We start from the raw sequence: 20,053 nt of genomic DNA on the forward strand, positions 1-20,053 counted from the left end.
CGCCAACTTGGAGGAGGTGAGGGGACCACACTGTGCTCCAGAGCCGCACGGCCCACCTGCCGCCTTCCTCCACAACTTGGGAATGCTGCTGATGGATGGCCACAGTGCATCTCGAGGCATGCAACTCCTGGCAAAAGTTCTGCCAAGCTGCCAGTGCACCTCTGCATGCTCGTGGCACAAAGTGCAGCTCTGCTTTGCACAGTGACCTCTGGAACGGCTGGCACCAGGTCCAGGTGTATCTATTTACATGGTGGCATCAGAAGCCTTGCTCTGTGCTGCAGACAGGAAGGCTGTGCCACCGCAGACTGGCTTTGAACCAGAACTTGGGAGTTTTGCCAGCAGGGCTCTTGTTATGGCAAAGAGTCACCTGCCCGTGCTTCCCTATCATAACGCCCTCCTGCTTAGCTGTAACGAAAGGGAAGGGGTCACGGTCCCTTTGGCCTGGTTGCAGCCCTCAGGCTGACAGCTTCTACCTTGACAGGACATCCATTATAACTAGGGTAACCATACATCCCAGTTTGGCTGGGACAGTGGTGTATTTTGTAGGTCCTCTTGGCATCCCATCAGGTTGGTGAAATTGAAACAAAAGTCCTGGAATCTGCCACGTAACGTGATCACTTCTTTCTCTGCTGACTACTGAGCATGAGTACAGCAGCAGAGCCAGCCTTAAGGAAAAGGGTGCCCTGGGTGAACTTTTACTTTGGCGCCCCCCCCCCCCTCCCTCCTCCAACCAGGTCAGCAGCGCTGCTGCAGGCTGGGGCATGGGGTGCAGTCCAGCAGGAAGGTAGGCAGGCATTGCTGCTACTGTGCAGGAGCAAGGTGTACGGACTGCAGCAGACACCACCCAGCCCACATGTTCCCTGCTTGGCTCCTGAGCAGCATCTGGAGGTGCAGGGGGCCAGCTGGAGGTAGGGGAGCAGGCCAAGCGGGGCACTGCTCCAGTTTGCCCATCTTGCTCCAGCACAGCAGCAACAATGCCCACCTGCCTGGCGCACCATGCCACTCTGCCTTCACTTGAAAGACAGCGTCCCAGGTTTCCTTAAAAATAATATGGTTATCATACCTATAACCATCCTTTGTGTTACGTTGCCAAACTTGCTTCTGTATGCCTTTCTGCTTCTCTCTGTCTCAGCTCTGGGGACAGATAAGAGAGAAGGAATATCTGGCTTGTGCCTTTGCCTCATCTCCCACCAATGGACCTGGGTGATATCATACTGCTTTTTAAAAGTGATGAACATTTGTTCAAATATTTGAATGAGTTCTCATTGGTTATGCTTGCTCCTTTTTTACATAGGTTTCCTTTCTGTGCCTATCTGAGCAAACAGTGTTTACTGGCACAAACATTCTTGAAAACTGAATCTCAAAGCGGTATGTGCAAATATTAATCATAATGAAGTTTGAGGGTCCGTGTGCAAGTCATCCTGCCAGAGGTGTTTGCATGCACATCTAGGATCAGAAACAATTCCATGAGTCTTATCTAACTGGTTTCAACTTAATCAGTGCTATTTGAATAGCAAGGATTAAGTACTGCCTAGAATGGTTGATACATAGATTTAAAGCCAGTGCACAGAAAGCAACCCCCCCACACGGATTACTCAAATAATTTCAAATTGTGAATACATTTGAGGAAATCATGATCTGCTCATGCATATTCACAAGGAAAAGGCTAAATTCATTACATAAATTACTCACTGCACATTTTTCATACAGTTCCACTCATTTGCGGTAGGAACCATTGTCATGAACATTTGTTGCAGGCTAAGGCAGAGAGCGTTATTAAATATGATGAGATTGCAAAGCAAATTAGCAGCCAGCAGCGTAACGTTTCACGAGCCCGCAAGAGAGGTAAGTGCAGTGCTGGTGCCTGTGAAGTCTTAATGAGGGGACCAGGCCACTGACCTGTGTAGAGCTTAAAGGGTACTGAAAGGAAAAGGAGATGGAGCACAGGGTGAGAGAGGGTGAAAATCTGTGAGACGAAGAAGTTATGAGAAATGTAAAAGTCTGCCAGAAACTGTATGGAGAGAAGGAAAGCAATAAGACCTAGCAGAATCTGAGCAAGGAGCATGTGTGTGGGTGTCAAGACCTGTCAGAAACAGAATAGGGGAGCGGATGTAGAAGCAGCAATCCAATCTATTCTGATCCATTTTTATTTATATACTGCTGATGGAAAGCCCTTCAAGTGCTTTACAATTACTCAGATAAAAATTCAATTCAATACACTCTGGAAATTCAAAGCAAAGAGAAAGGAGGCGGGTGCTGGGTTGGGACAGCCCCACGGAGAATGAGAGAAGAAAGGTGTAACAGACCTGCTGCAGGCAGATGGCAGAGAAAGAATTAACAGATTTGGGCTGATAAAATGAAGACTGTGAGAACCCCAGTATGCCTGGGAGGAGGAGGAGAGGGGGTGGGGGAAGAGAGCAGTAAGACTGGGGTCTACTAAGTACTGGTAGCAGGATTGGCATAATCCCAGTAAGACACTGGTGGTAGGTAAGAAGTAATAATATATTTATCTCCACTACTGATCATGTATCAAAAACCTACCCCTTGGAGATGAGGCTCAGGGAACTGGAAGATATGTTTGGACTGGGCTATTAAAAAAACTCTTGAGGCAAATGAGAAAAGCAGCTGTTTTACCAGCATTTAATTCAGCTAAACAAGCAAGCTGACAGGGCTCGCATCTGTCTTACTTCATCTCTCTACCCACACAATTTGTCGGCAGATAGAGTGGCATCACTCTCAGCCAGTGAAACAATGGATAAAAATCCATATCTCTCCAGAACAATTTTCTTTGACTGTTTAATGCTCCTGAGGACAGGACCCAGTTACATAAACTGGTACAGAGAGCCGATTAATCCAGCCACAGTCTTCATTCTTCCTGCCAGTATTCTGCATTGGCAAGTTTGAGTAAACAAAATAAAAATTGGATAGTATATTGTTTCTTTCCCTGATTAAGGGCATAGTACTGCCCATTGTTTCATAAAATAGGTAAGATATAGAGAGCTCCCTCTCCCTGTGCAATCAACAGGCCCTACTTTTTCTAGAGTGTAAGGAGGTAGGTCCAGCTAATTTGCCAAACTATGCATCATATCCCTGAAAGGGCATTGTCTGTAGGCTAGAGAGTATGCTTGGGCTGGCGTTCAGTCAGCTACCGCACAAGATGACACCCACAGGACACAAGAAGAGCAGGCCTACTAATTGTAATTTGGGGAGCTGTAAATGGCACCAAACACAGTGCATTGTGACATGCTTTTTCAGCCATCTCATTGCTAGTGGCAGAGTGCCCTTAACCTGTTTAACAAAACCAGATGTTTGGCCTGATTCTCCAAGTTGGCTGTCCTTATGCTCTGCCTGCTGTGGCTTGTCAGAAACAGAAGCCTAACTAGACGCAAGTGGCTGATCTGGAGAAGCTAAAGGGGCACTTACATTTCCCCATGCTTTTTCAGTACTTTCAAAGCTCTCTCTATATAATTATCTACAGGTCTTATTCTGTCTGCTGGAGTCTCCATTACAATAATATTTAAACACTTTGAAAGAGTCCAGAGTTCTTACAATAAACTGGGCTTTTTCCCCCTGTAAGCTTGACTCACTACTGATATCTATACAGAAATCCATCATTCGTATCACAGACATAAACTCATATTTAAAAAACAACACTTGCAATTCATTTGGACAACTTTTCATTTTTGCGAAACTGTACCCTTCATCTAGGATGTTTTTCCTAGGTAAAAAATATCAAATAGCTGAGCACATTGTTTAATTTGTTCTTTCTGGTGCTGCAATGTCCCTTAGCAAACACAGCCATGTTCAGCAAGTAATTCATACTTCAGTTTTCTCACCTGAAAAATATGAATAATATTGATCAACCTTTGAGTTCTGACCATGAGGAATCTCCATCTTTGGAAATTTTCGAGAGTAGATTGCACCAACACTTGGCTGGGATGGTTTAGTCAGGGACAGTTTTCCTTGAGCAAGGAACTGGACTAGATTCCCTTCCAGTCCTACTTTCTTGTATCTTATGAGATCCTCAGCCTGAAAAGTGCCAAGTGCTATTGTTATACTTTGCACTAAGTTTTAATAAGAGAACTCCAGCAACTGAAAAGAAGGTGTGGAAAAGGAAGGTGAGCAGAACTTTGGGTGTGTGCAGGTACATGTATTTTTTGGAGGTGCCTCAAGTTTCTCCTGATCTGTTGAATACCACTTGCCAAATTGTAACAAGCTGATTCTCACCTTTGCACAGGGTCAGGCCAGAGCCAGAAAACAGATCAGCTCTAACTGCAGAATTCCCTGCAATCTGAAGTTTCTTCAGATCTGAGGTTTCGAACTGAATTAACCAGGGATGTTTGGACCTCAGGCTTTGATTCAGGCCCAGCACTAATTTTCCCCATACAGGAACAGACATAAGAATGGCTTACAATAAATGGAGAGCTCTTCCTAGTTCTGTTCCCTAATCAGTTTTGGATAGGTAGCATTACCCTTTAATGCACAGTATTTCTCAGTACATGTTTCCATAATAGTGGGATCACACAACACTAAGCAATGTGCCATGTTAGTCAGGAAATAAAACAGAATTTTAAAAGGTGCCACAGGTGCTCAAAAATACACATCTGCACCACTGAGGACACTCAAACAACAAACACTGATGCACAATGGGGTCACTCCTTCCCACCATAACCTACCTCCCAGGCCAGAACACTAAAAACATGTGATACCTTTTCTACTCTTGTGGTCATGGGGTAGGAAACCTCTGGGATGAGCCAGCCAGAAGAAGCAGGCAGAACAGCAGCAGAAGCAACTCAACCAGAGATAAACAGCAGCAATAATAATATCATTAGATTAGTTTGCACAGTTTTGACTTGCCATTTTCTCCTGTGGCTGCATGTACCAGCCTTCTCATGTTTTCTGTTGCTCCTCCTCAGCCTCACTCCACTCCTGCTTCTCCCCTATTCCCTCATTCTCTTCTCTGCCCTGATTTCCTCCCATTCATTTCCCCGTTTTCTTTTCATTTTCCTGTCCTCTCTTACTTCCTTTTTCTACTGGTTTTGCTTATCTCCTGACAACTAAACCTCATGGTGTCATAGAACTTGCATATCATTTACCAGCGTCCCATCATTCACACTGTTCGCATGTTACACCATGCCTATCTTACCTAATAGATTGTAAACTCTTTGGAACAAGGACTGGGACTGCATGTTTGCACAACATCTACTGCAGTAGGGCCTCATACTTGGTGTAGCCACTAACCTTAACTAGGAATGTATTGCAACTCCTCCAATGGGCCATGTGAATAAGATGCACTGTGGATTGTTTATTCATGTTTAAAGAACACCATTATATAATCTGAGATGCACAGAGTCTTTGTAGTCCGCAGGTTGGGCAGCTCTGTAAGGGAATACACTACTCAGTGCAATGTGTGCACACCAGGGGGCAGAGTTAAGGTTGCTGTAAAAAATCCCAGCTACAGATTCAAGACTTTAATGTGGTCAAGAATTCTTTTTTTAAGATTGCACTGTTGCATTGATGTAGGGGGCTTTTTGTCTATAACTTCCCTTACTTTGATTTTGAAATAACAAAATCTTTTAAACATAAATAGAGCTGAGGTGTGGTAACAAAGGTGGGGCTAGCACTGTAGGGGAAAAGGTTCCCTTTAAGATATGAAATAAAACAGAGATTATCACAAAAGATCAGTATGTTTTATCCACTGTTTTTTCTCCACCCTCTTTCTTCATTCCCCCTCCCCCTAATGCAAGTCCTGAGCAGGGCTGACCTCATTTAGCACGTAAGATCAGACAAGAGAACAGCTCATAGTAGTATGGCTGCAGGCTAAAACTTTCATTTTTGTAGCAAAGAATTCCTAGGGAACCTAATAACAAAACTAGGGATCAAACCCAGGCTTCCTTCATAACATAGCAGAGTACTCCCACTAGGCTCCTAGGCAAGACATCAAACATACCATGCAACGCCTTTCAAAATAAAATCTGATTAAAAATATATAGAACTATTAAGAGCAACTGTTTCCTTAAGACAGAGGCGGGCAATTATTGCAGGTGGAGGGCCGCTTACTGAGCTTTGGCAAGCCATCGAGGGCTGCATGACAGGCAGCCAGGGGCAGATGAATATTAGGGCTGTGAGAAATGTTGCCAGCTGCTTCATTTTGACACTGTTTCGACCAAATTCAAGGTTGAAACAGCAAAATCAGAATGAAACAAAGGCCGTCGAAATAGCCTCGAAACAAAACGAGGCTAGTCGAAACATTTTGAAAGTTGAAATGTTTTGACCATAGGCTGGGGATGGGAAGTCACTCCAGGTGAGCTGACTTCCCATCCCCTGTGCAAGATCCGACAGGGAATGGGAAGTCAACCCAGCTGGGCTGACTTCCCATCCCCAGTGAAATGTCGAAACAGCCTTTCTGTTTTGATGGAACTGAATGGAACAGCTGTTTCGACTCAAAATGAAATTTGAAACAGAACACTGTTCCATCGAACCATCAAAACTCAAAGGTAAAATGGAATGGCACCATTTCGCACAGCGCTAATAAATATTAATTTTATAAATTTTTTAGGGGCTCCACGGGCCAGATAGAATGGCCTGGTGGGCCGCATCCAGCCCGCGGGCCGCACGTTACCCACCCCAGCCTTAAGAGCAAAGCAGGAAGCCTAGAAGAACAGTGTTCTAGAGTGGTCACCCAGCCAAGTTGTGATCTGGCACAAGTGGCTTAGTTTTCAAAGTCAGTACAGGATAAATCATATTCATAAGGCTTCCTTCCAAACAGCCTCTGCCCTTTCCATTGCAACTCCCACTATTTATTCATACCAGAGATACTTACAAATATTTGCTTTCATTATGCGAGGCTTGTTCTCTTTCCAGCATTATATTGAAAATTTGATTCTAGCTGCTATTGCAATGGCACAGTGAAGTCTTCACGACGTTTAGCCAACTAAACAAAACCTTCTTGCCATCTTAATAGCGCACCAATGTGGAACTCAGGAAATTTGGCTTCGGTTCGTGCCTCTGCTACTGTGACTCGAGCAAGTAATTGAAACTGTCATCTCCTCTGATTTTTTCTACCTTTCTTCTTCAGACCTACAGTGGAAAAATGCTAAGTATTAGAACTGGTCTCAAAAAATGGAAGTTTTAATGATTTTCCATTTGGATGTTGAAAGAATAAGAAATAATAATAAAAAAATGGTGAAAACTTCACCCCACATTTCAAGCTGCTGTAGTGCATTGATTTTTTTTCTTTTGTGCTTTTAATTCCTATAAAAAATGGGATGGAATTTTCAATGACATTTCATCCTAGTTTTTCAAACAAGCTCTTTTAAATATTCATATATTAATATCTGAATCATATATCTTTGAACTAGGTTTCTTTTCATGGTATTTTATCAGTTTCTTACATTAGCGTCAATTTTTTTTTAATTTTAATACTTCTAGACATTAGTCACTGTCTGATGCAAATTTAGAGGATCTCTAAATGTATCTAGAAGTCTAATAAAAAGGAGAGTATGAAAAGAGATACAAGTCCCTACATTAAAGGCTACAGTTAGAAATAACAGGAAAGAAATAAAGATTTAATGACAAAGCATACACTAAATATTAGTAGGCAAAAATAATCCACCAACACATGTTTGTTTAAGTAGTGACAGCAGTAACATGATGCATTTTAGGGCAGTGTTTCCAAACAAATTAGTGAAGAAAAACAAAGAAAGCAAGCAACGTGTATCAATTGCCATTTTAATTAATTAGGGGCATCATCAATCAGAGTTTGATCTTGTGGCACTAAAACAAGTGGAATGTTGGCCATTGACTTCATAATTCATAGACAAATAAATACTGGGTGAAGGACTTCTCATCCAAAATTTTCCTGCTAACAGTCTTATTTCTGCAAAGGTCACTACAACCTTTAAACAATTTTTCATTTTTCAAATACAGAAGGAAACCAAACAAATCAGTACTGTGTGTGAGGAAAAATCACTCCTGTCCACATTCATTACTCTCAGTAAAAAACTCATTTGGCGCATCCACACATGCAGGCACGTATGCTTGCAGATGCTCAAATAGGACCGGCACAAATTTGAGCTGGGGACTTTTGCTTCAGCACACATGCCCGGATATGCACTTTAGTGTGGGGCAAGTTGTGCCACCTGGGGCAAAAATAACCCTGACTAGCTCCTCCTGGATCTGCAGCCAGAGGGACCCAGAGCCTGAGGCCAGCACCTCTGTATAAAAACCTGCCCTCTGCTAGCCCCAGCAATATAAAAAGCTGCCCTGGCAAGCAGCTAAGGACTACTTGCCCTTAAGAGCTTCAGGGGAGAAGCCTCTGGGAGAAAGTTGGCAAGGTCCCTTCCTGTCCCAGGCTGCAGCTGTTGCTACTACGCTAGCTTCTAGGGGAAGTAGACCATGCACCTTCCTACTGTAGGCTGTTGCTGCTGCTGTAGGTAGCCTACTTTCAGGAGGTTCTGGGGCCACCCTTACATCCTGCCCAGACACCAAGTAGTGGGACCTGCACAGAGAGGGCGTGTCTGAGGCACCCTAGTGGCTGAGTCAGTACTCCACCCTCATCCCACAAACCACCGGGGACCTCAGCTGGCAGCTCCTCCATGGAGCCATTGCCACAGGCATGTATGTGGCAAGCTTCACTGAATCTCCTGCCTCTTCTATGGGCAGAGGGAGACCCTGGTGCACATGACCCTCAAGTGCACCAGGCTGCAGCCCCTCCACCACCACCTCCAGAACCTCCTCCTGAGGTTCTGGTTGAATTTCACCCCCCACCTTTTTGTTTTTGGTTACCCCATCCACAGCCCCACCAAGTCCCAGGACCTACTGGTTAACCTCCTCCTGGCTCTGGCCAAATGGGCCCTGTACTTGGAAGGAGACTCTGGCCAGGAAGGTGCCTGGAGACTGTGGGGCCACTTTCCTCTGACTTGTCTGAGCACGTTTCTGGGCAGAGCACCAGTGGGCAGTGTTCACTGGCTCCTTGGATGCCTTTGAGGACAGGTGGGTGCAGCCCAGGGGGCTCTGCTCGGTGTCCCCCTCTGGAGCACTTACTTTCATGTTTTGACCTTTTGACCCCCACATCGCTCCTATCCTGTTTTTTACCTTAGTTGTCCCATGAAATCAGTTGCATTAGCCCCCATATAGTGGAGGCTACTAGTTTACTGGGTGGGCCTTAGAGCCCATGGCAATTTTGAATGAACAAATAGGCAGCAGCTTCTGAGGCCCAGCCACTTGGTATCTGGGGACACTACCCCTTGTGCCAGCTGAACTGCAGATGCAGCCCTAACCTGGAGTGACCCCTGCCCCCTCTACTCACTGCAGCAGTCTGGCAATGGGGACTGCTGCTTGGCTATGACCTGCTGTCACCTGCAATAGCATTGCAATAGCAATGGCCCCAAGGCTGTGTGGGGTATATTGATATAAATATTGATATGTTTACAATGTTAAAGGATTTTGGAAGCCTAACAGTGTCTGTATCATCATAATAAATTCTAAATATCTATATGTTTTGATGTTTGCTTTTGGTTTTCTTATCATAGAATAATTAGAGCTCCCCCTGACCCCTTCAGTAACTAGGATGTGGGAACAACTGCCCCTGCAGTCCTGCCGGAGGTCTCATCCTGTCTGGCAGCTTGGCATGCTGGGGGTATGATCAGCAGATGTGGAGTTTGCAGGAGGGAGGTGGAAAGGGGTGTGGAGGGGTGTAGGGGGATGCAGGTGGGTGTATGAGTAGGTGTGGGTCCCCTCCCCCCACAACACAGGGTGCAGTCCCCACTTCAGCACATGGATTGCCCCCCACAGAGGCCCCAGTTCCCCCACCACAGAGACCAAAGCTCCCCAACAAAGCCCACGCAACAGGACCCCTGTACCACGTACATGCCCCCCCACAGGGCCCACAACTCACTTCCTCCTCCTTCACAGAGGCCTGCTGTGGCCAGAGCCTCCAGTGGCATGGCATGTCCCTGTTGCCTCAGACTTGGTGCTGCCTCTGTTGCATGTCCCAGGACCGGGCTAGCTCACCATGGTGCCGCATGCGGCTGTGTCGCTTCAGGTAGCACTGGGGCCACTCAAGCTGTCACCTGGTGCCCGGCCCTGCATGCAAGAACCATGTTTTATGCCAAACCAGGTCCTGCTTCCATGGATCCATCCCAGCCTGCCAGTGTGTGGGCCTCGTAGCGGCAGGATCCAGCTCAGTGTAACACATGATCCCCATGAGCGGGGGTTGGCCCTGGGTGATAGCCCGAGTGGCCCCAGTACTGCAAATATGCAGTGCAGGGAACTTTTTTTCATTTTCAGTGTGCCTCTTGTGGCATCTCAAACTGGTTTGAGACATAGCAAGAGGCATGTGCGCGCTCGTCTGGATATGCCCACTGACTTCAGTGGACTTGGATCAGGCCTTAAATCATAGAACCATAGAAGACAAGGGATGGAAGGCACCTTGAGAGGTCACTTATCCCTACTGCCTGCTCAGGAACGGATCATCCCTGTCTATACCATCCCAGAAAAATATTTGCCTGACTGGCATTTAAAAGCTTCATTGACAAAGATTCCCCAACCTCTTCAGGTAATCTTTTCTAGAACTTAACTACCCTCTTAGTCGGAAAGTTCATCCTAATACCTAACCTAAATCTTCCTTGTTGCAGTTTAAGTCCATTATTCTTGTCCTGTCTCCTGTGGGCACAGAGAACAATTATCAGAGAACAGAGAACACTAGTATCTATGTATTTTTATATCTGAAAGCTGTTATCAAATCTCACTTCAGTCTTTTCAAGTAATCATTACAATTCTTCCAGCCTGTTCTCATATGTCCTGTCTTCTACACCGGATCCAGCCCACAGACCAAACTGGCACTGCTCCTCCAGCCTGCGGGGTGAAAAAGCTGGGCACCACTGTTCTAATCATAGGTGACTGATAGGAGTTGCACAGGGGTGCATGTGCCCCCCCCGACGGCCGACATTGATGCTGTCAGCAGGGCTGGTGTTCCCTTTGACGGGGCCGCAGGTGGCAGCGGCGACTTCTGCAGGTGCCCCCCCAGATTCAGGAAGCACCCGTCACTCATGGTACTAATAATCACCCCAAGTGCCTGCTACCTCAATCAGCTTGGTGCCATCTGCAAATGTACTAACTGAGCACATCTACACAAGATGTTTACTGCAGAATAAACTAGTTAGCTCCAAAGTGGGCACATCTATACAAGACACTAACTGTGCACTAGTCTAATAACAAACTGTGCAGTGGCACATCATAGCATGGACAGTGCTAATATGCTACTGTGCAATGTTATTAGGCTACTGCACAGTAGCAGCACTAAAAAGATGTTTGCCAGACCTACTGAGCAGTAACTCTGTGCACTGTGCATTTATTTTGTATTTGATTATACAAGTACTAAACTAAAGTGCAGTAACCACGGAGCATTAATGAACATGTAGATGCATGTGGTAAACACCTCAGTGTCTATACATGCAGGGCTATTAGGCTGGAGTAAATTAGTAAATGCTGCAGTGGGGTAGTACTTGTAAATACAAGTACTATCCTACTGTGGAGTTTTTTACTCCGCAGCAGCACACTTATAAATGCTGACATGGGGGTGCCTGTTGGCCAGCCCTTCACTGGCACACCCTTGTGGCCCAGCCAGGGGGATTGGCAGACTGACCCCCCAGACTCCTTGCCAGCTAGAGTTGCTCTGACTTGGCTTAACATGTTGTGATCCCTGGCACATGTATAGATGCAGTGCCTGGGAGCAATAAACTCCAGCACGATAAGCACCAGGGTTTAGTGCGTTACATTAATGTGTACATGTAGTTGTGCCTACTGCACACTTAGTTCCATCTTCCAAGTCATTAATGAGGATATTAAATGGTACAGAACCCAAGACATACCTCTGAGAAACTCCATTTGATACCTTTCTGCATCCCAGTTAAGTATTCTAACCTCTGTGCTCTCAGGTATTAGGGAAGGGAGAGGGGAGATAAAGATTTCATAGATTTCATAGATTTCATAGACATTAGGGCTGGAAGGGACCTCGGGAGATCATCGAGTCCAGCCCCTGCCCAAAGGGCAGGAAGTCAGCTGGGGTCTAGCCTTCTTGCTAGTTGTATGAAATAATGCCTAAAGAATTTTTCCTTTCTTTTTTTTTTTCCTTTCATGTTTTATTCAGCCCAAACTCTTCAACATTGGTCTAACATGTAGCAGTAGTTTGGAATTAACAAAAATTGTATTTTTAGTGAATAAACTATTTGCCCCAAAATGGCTGTATTGAGTAATGCCTAGTCCCTGCGCTGGTTTTGAACACAGGGTACATTTAACTATTTAAAAAGAATGCAAAACACACTCCTATTTAGGGGGAGTCAAGATCCCAAACAAGTTCCAATTTTTTTTCAGTTCAGCTCTATTTTTATTGGACAATGAAGGATGTGCTTCCAAACCTGTACAGACTACACACATTTCACTGGATTCCGAATTGAAGAGAAACCAGTATATGCCCAGCAATTCCAAGCAGTATTTCTGTTCTTCCCTTTCTGTTTTTACCTGATGATTTTACTACGGGGAGAGAGCGCTGACCTGGAATGCTACCCTAAGCCAACATCCTTCCCTGAATGGTAATATGGCATTGTCCTTTGCTTGAAAATGGTTTGGAACACTTTTGCCTGTCTCTACAATAGGAAGTAGGGAGTGTGTTAGTGTAGAAACTGGGAGTCAAAGGTTTACCTTTCCAGCAAGCATGGAGGTAGAATTGGAGCTTCTCTGAGCCTGCATTACCCTGTTTGTTAGACGGGGGTGACAGGATTCCCCAGGGGTAACCTGATTTATGCTTGGAGCAATGCAAAGCAAACTGACTTCTTTGAAATAATTTCTCTTTTGACTAAAGGTTAAATTTTCAAATGTACCTCAGTAACTGAAAAGCATATGTCACATCAAAAGTCAATGGAAAGTAAGTTTCTAAGTGCTTCATCACTAGGGGTATGAGAAGCAGGTACTATTTGACTTGGATTCGGCCTGAATTGGGGGCAGTGATTCGATTCATTGATTCAGATCACTGTCCCTGATTCAATTCGGCCGAATCTGAAGATTCAATGTTGATTCAGAGAACCAGCAACTGGCCATAGACACAGCTTTAAATGTTTTTTCTACATACCTTGAGGTACCAGCGCAGCTCATGAACTCTGCAATGCTGGGGCAGATGGAGTGTCCCACAAGAGCATGGGGGGCCTCCCACATGCTCAGCAGCGAACCCAGAAGTGGACCAGAAATACTTCTGGTCCACTTCTAGGTCCACTGGGGAGTGCACTGGCCTCCCCACCCCCGCACACCTCCGGCTCAGCGATTGGCCACAGGGGGACCCTGGGTGCCCCCCCAAAAGCCAGAGGGGTGCAGAGGCCCCCCCCCCCAACATGCTCCATGGTGGACCTGGAAGTGGACCAGACATGCTTCTGGTCCACTTCTGGGTCTGCTGCCAAATGTGCTGGAGAGCTCTCCACACTTCTGTGGGACACCCCATGTGCCCCAGCATTGCAGCATTCATGAGCCACCTTCTACCTAGAGGTATGTAGGAAAAACATTTAAAGCTGTGGCTATGTCCAAATCACAGAATCTTTCCGAATTTCTCCAAATCAATTTGTAGGGTTCCGATTCAATTCGGAGAGATTAAAGGGTCCTCTGATTCAATTTAGATTGAGAGATTCAGCCACTGAACTGGGCTGAATCTCTGCTGAATCGAATCAGGGACCAAAGCTTTGCACAGCCCTATTCATCACTTCTGAATATGCAACTTTAGGTCACACCTTATGTTGGCATTCTTGAAAAATTTACCAAAAGCAACAGAAAAGTTGGATAATATTGGATCCACAGGTTATTTTAAAAATGGGGGAAAATGACAAAAATGTTCCAAGCATCTGGTCTTTTAGGCATGGTTCACCAAAAGACAGTAATTTAGAATAAGAATAAACATTTTTAGGTACACGTTAGGCTGTTGGTGAGACCCTATGAACAGACTTACCATATGTCAACTGAACCAAGGAAATCAATCCCTTCTGGCCAGTGCTGCTCTTATAGAAAAAAATTTACCCTGTGCTATATCCCAAAACAATGCCTTCACTATACCTTGGGTCCTCAAAACAGGACCTCTGTGCATGGGGTGAATTTAATATGCTGTGGGCATATCTACACAAGACATTTACTGCAAAGTAGATTAATTAGCTCCACAGTAAACATCTCAGCATCTACACTTACCGAGGTATAGACTGAAATAAACTAATAAACTCTGCAGCAGGGTAATACTTGTAAAATACCACCTGTTGTAGAGTTTTTTACTCCACAACAGCTCACACATCGATGCTGACATGACTGGCTGGAGCATGAAGGTGCGTCAGTGTGAGCTTTGCCTGCTGGCTAGCCCCACACTGGAGAAACCTTGTGCCCCAGCCAGACCTTCTACAGCACACTGAGCTGGGGATGGCAGGCTGACTACCTGGGGCTGCTCCACCCAGCTCAATGGGCTGTAGTTTTGGGAGCACATGTAAATGTGGCACCCAGGAGCAATAAACTCCAGCACAACATGCACTGGAATTTATTGCATTGCATTAGAATGCACGTATAGACATGTGCTGTGAGACACATCCTTTAAACCACCTTTTGAAAGGTATGTTGGGGATCCGATAGGATTCAGTCCAAAGAAAGCAGTAGGAGCCTAGGTAAATATCAATATTTTTGTTAAGACCAATGGAAGCAATTAGTAAAACAGGAAAGAGGGAGTTTTGCATGTAGAATGAGCATGCCCTTAGGCATAAAATTGTTCACTGAGCTATCATCAGATTTCTAAAGCATTCAAGAAGAAATATTATACCTAGATCAAGGTCTTCGCTGCTCATTAATATAAGGGTACCTCTCTTCCCATGTGAGCCATTGTTTGTGTTGTGTAAAAAAGTTGCCAAGAGCTTCTTTCTCCTTTCCTTCACACACAGAATAGCTACATTAACTGGGTAGAAAATTAGTACTGAGTTAAAGCTGATTTTTAGGATGCCAAGGGAGAAATTTTAATTACCTTGAAATATGATAGTGGGTACTTGGTAGTGCCTGCTAGAGGTTAAGATTGCAGAACGGTTTCTATTCCCCATTGTTACACGGTTATAACTTTCTAGAACCTTTGCCTCAGGGACTGAAACCATGCATCTCAGTTTGTCAAGGTCAACATATATCATGCCATGACCCAAAACATGAAGCATCAGAAGTGCTTCACACAGGAAATTTACAATATTTTGGGATTCTTTCCTTTAAAATAAATCTTTCCACAATTATATTTTCATAGGTGTGGTGGCAAGAAGCCCCCTCAGGCAGCTAGGATGCTGGAGGTAGGCCTGGGCATTCCCAGGGGGAGCGAGCAAGCCCCCTGTACCCCAGCAAACTTACTGCCAGGAAAAGTGGGAGTGGAGCAGGAGCCATGTGAGTCGGTGTTGCACTGGCTCTTCAAGCAGCTGCTTCCTGGGTGGGGCAGCAGCCATGGGGAATTTAAAAACCCTGCCAGAAGCTGGCAGAGGGAAAAGGAGTGAGAGAGTCAGCTGGGAGCACGCTGGGCAGGCAGTGGCTCTGGAGGCTGGTTATAGAGACCCTGAAGACATTGCCGTGCATCAAAGATGGGGAGCAGTGTCAGGCATTTGGCTGGGGATGGACAATCTCCAGCCCCTCAATTTAGAAGCTTATAGAAGCATCCATCTCCCTTGGAGTGGGAAAGACGCCAAATGCCTGGGGGCTCAGCCCTTTGGGATCAAGGACTGAGGCTCCAGGGGCATTAACATCCAGGTGACTGGCCAGTTTGCCAAAGCTGATGCCAGACCCCATAGTAAAGGGGCTTACAGAGATTGGCGGAGCAACAAGCAGAACACCCAAGTGGTTGGCAAGTGGACAGGGTGTAGGGGAGGTGGAGCCATCAGGAATACTGAGGCACTCCTGTGAGTACCCTGTCTTCAGGTTGCTAGGGGAAGAACACCACTGAACCCCCTCCTTCTCTTCAGGTACCAACAAGTCATGGGAGGTGAGTTGGGGAACCCGGACCAAGGGCAAGGTGTTGTACTCACAGTGTCTGCTATAGATGCCACAATAGGCCTTTATTCTAATTAAATAATTTTCAGCAATAATAAATGCCTGTGTGGGTTATAGACTGAAATGAGAAATAGACAAGTAACTGAAAAGTTCCAGCTCTGGAGCTTCAACTGGCAGGGTGTTGAACACTCAGAGACCCTTGTAAGGCATAAGCCTTAGATCTCTGTGGACAAATCTACAAGTGCACTTTAATGTGCAGTAGCCTATTTTACTGCACATTAAAGCATCATGTAAAAAAACATGCAAATATGCCAATGCATGGTAAAATAGGCTACTGCGTATTAAGTGCCACTTTAAAAACGCTCACTTTTAGCAGATTAGGGCAGCCTAACGGGCATTTATTTAGTACCTTATACTGGAGGTACTAAATTTAATGTGTATTAGGAAAAGCACATTAATGTATGTGTAGATGCACCCTGTGGGCATGTCTACATGTGATGCTACGTCACTTGAGCAATGTGCTCCCTCATTATAGTGCATTTTTATGGCGACATAGTGGCTAAAAATACCTGCACAGCACAGGTATATCCTTTTGGAAAGAAAGTAGTAAGTGACAGTGCAGTAACAATGGAGTCGTAGAGCCCGTGTAGACGTGCCCATTGAGTATAGAGAAGGAGAAGGGAAATATGTTTTCCCTAGACGAGGACAAATTAATTAAATTCTTGAAAATTATCTCATGCCCAGTCTTCCTGGAGGACTAGTGGCTTTCTGTGGTTTGTCAGAGGAAAATAATGTAAAAAACTCTTTCTGAATATTCTTGGTGGACATCTAGATACAAATCACTGGACACAGCTAGTCCTTTGACAGTAGTTCATAATTTTCATGAAAAGCTGGATGAACGTATAGACAAAGTCTAAATGCAGAATCCTGTTTTCCTCACTGAACTCAGCGGAAGTTTAACCGTTGGTTTCAGTAGTCAGGATTCCTCCTTAAGGGATTAGCAGAGTGTAATGAAATGTTTCTTTCCTTCTTATTCCTTTGTGGTGAGGTTCTTGCTCTCCAGGGGGCTCTAGAATTGGCTTGTGGGCCACTTCATGGCTGTATTTACAATAGGAAAAAGTTCCCCTAGGAGTTATCTAGTAGCCCTGCTGAAGCACTAGTGGCACTGTAGAAAGTCCTAGTATTTTTTCCATTGTAGTAAGGAAACCTATTGACGAACTATGTTAATTAATGTGGTAGAAAATTGTCCGAAATAGCTGAAACCTCACCTAAACTTGGGTCCTCACCAACTCTAGATAGTTTTTTGCTAATAATCCCTGGCAAACACCTAGCCAGAGAGCACCACATTAGGGCTTCTTTGTGTGCATGGGCCCAGACTGAGAGGAAAAGCATCTCCTATGCCTTGTTCCTGCTCTTACATATCTGCACTGGGGCAATTGGTATGTGGCTATGAGTTTAAATCATTAAATTCACAGAAGGACAGAGAATACAAAAAGTAACGCCAAAAGCAGCATTATTTTGGCCATATGAAGTATTTACTACCCCTACTTTGGTCATTAAATATCCAGCTTGGTACATTATTGTTCATGTCCTAAAATTGATAGGACAAAACATACAAGATGTATATTGTGGCAGTGTGGCAGAGTTCCCGCTGGTTTTGCAACCTTAACTTCACCAATCCCAGGCAGTTTGGGATTGTCGCTATGCCACCGGCATGCTGCATTAGTGCCAGTTTTGCATTAACAACTGCCTCCATCTGACTCCTTTCCCAACCCCTCCAGGAGACTGGCTTTAATTGGGTTGGGTTTTTTTTTAAACTTGCCCTATTGACTTCAGTGAGATTCCATACATCTACTCACATGGAATAATTTACTAGATTGGGGTAATAGGTGCAGCTCTTAGGGATTACATTCCCACAATCTTTATTACCCTGCTTATATTATCTTCTGTATGACTGTAACACTAATAAACACCATATCCCTTCTGTCTCTCTCTCTATTTTAATTTTCTAAGCATGATGATCCTCTTGACATTAATCTTGGCAGATATGGCAACCATTTCATACTTGGACTGAAAGACAGAATCTGAATTTGGGGTTTCTATCAATAAGCTATCTGCTATCTAACAACGTATTTGTGACTGCTGGATCTGATATAGATAAGGTACATTTATCATTATAATTATGCTTATTGGGCATGATTTACATTGTTCTGTATTATTTTAGTCTGTTTTCATTTGTTTCTAGTTAATATATGCTGTTTTATATGTTTTGTCACAGTTGATTGTATTTTGTCTTCTTTTGTGCTGATCTCTGTAAAAATGCAGCACACAGGAAATTTACAGAATAAATAGAACGTTTCAAAAATTGTTTAAAAATCACAGCTATCCCTTAGTAATTTAATTGTGTATGAAATGGAGTGCAACACAAAGCAGGCAGGGAGCTTTTAAACAAATCAGAACTATTAACACATGCCAATGCCATGGCCCAATTAGAATCCTGATCCAAAACCTACTGGATCCAATGGATAGATTCCTATTGAGTTGGATAGCTAAAGAATCATGCTTAGGATTGTTTACACTTCCCTATTAGTTGAATGAAACTTTGTAAATGGTAGGAGGAGGAATAAAAAATCAAAAATAATGAATAGGGAATCAGCTTGTTTGTGCACTGTTCACATACGTAAGGCAAGCATTATATCTGAGCAAAATCCTGATCCAAAGACTGCTTGGTGATTAGTGAACAATAAGGGGTATGTACATGACTGAACATCAAAGCTGCTTGGGATGTAAATACATTTTCACAAACACTCTTTCTGCAGGGCTTGGCTAGCTCTAATTTTTCCTGAGTGTTGCATCAACAGATATCGTTGGTCACCTCAGCAAAGGAAGGGAGCCCCCAAAATAATTCAGGGGCTGGAAACACTGCCTGCCTTAAGGAGCTCAGTCTATGTAGCTTACTAAACAGAAGATTAAAATGTGAGTGGATCATGCTGTATAAGTACATTCATGGGGAGAAAATCCCAGATACCGCAGGGTTTTTTAATCTAGTGGAAAAAGGCATAACAAGAACCAATGGCTGGAAGCTAAAGCCAACAAATGTACGTAGAAATATGGCACACATTTTCAATAGTGAAGGTAATTAGTCAGTGAAATAAACTACCAAGGGAAGTAGGTTATTCTTCATCTTTGGATGTCTTCATACCAGGATTGGATACCTTTGGAAAATAGGTTTTAGTCAACCGCTGGATTTAGTGCATGAGTGACTGGGTGATTCTCTGGCCTATGATATGTCAAACTGGTCAATTTAATAGTTTGTTCTGACCTTAAAATCTATGAATAAAAGAAAAGTTAATGTCTTCTAATACCTATTATGAAGATGGTAAACTGAAGCAGAGAGCAAATAAGTACCTAAAAGATATAACAAAATATTGAGAATCCAAAACCAATCAAGTGCATGGAAAGAGTCCCCTTAACTCTAAAGGACTTTGAACAAAATACAAATAAAGCCAGGAATAGCCCCCATGTGTCTTGATATCAGTCTCTGCTTTAATCCTTAGACTGCCTGCTCTGGAATCTTACCTGCATTCTTTAAATTGAAATTTGAAGCAGTCTGCTGTAAAGTGAACTCATGCTTGGCAGGCCTGTTTAAATGTTAATTTATACTGATATCAAAAATCAAAAGCAAAAAGGAAATATCTTGTTTTATAAATCAAACATAAAGATTTGAAATGTGCTAAGTACAAATGGTTTAGTTTTCTATATTAGGTGTTTTTTAGTTCAGTCAAACACAGCTCAACTGATATATAAATATTTTAAAAGAACAGCTCATCAAGAAAGATACAAATTCTATAGTGTATCCTTAGATGAGATTGTACATCCACCCTTTTTTATTCTTGACTGTATTTGATCTCTGGTATTGCAACCTTGCAATATTTACAGCAAAGTACAAGACAGCAAGGTCCCTCTTTAGAATGTACTTTTCCTTTTATGTCACAAAATATTACATTATCTGCTGACTCCTTCA

This window comes from Crocodylus siamensis, chromosome 4 (genome assembly GCF_052110815.1).
Source record: "Crocodylus siamensis isolate JL-2025a chromosome 4, ASM5211081v1, whole genome shotgun sequence".
In the NCBI taxonomy this organism is placed as follows: domain Eukaryota; kingdom Metazoa; phylum Chordata; order Crocodylia; family Crocodylidae; genus Crocodylus; species Crocodylus siamensis.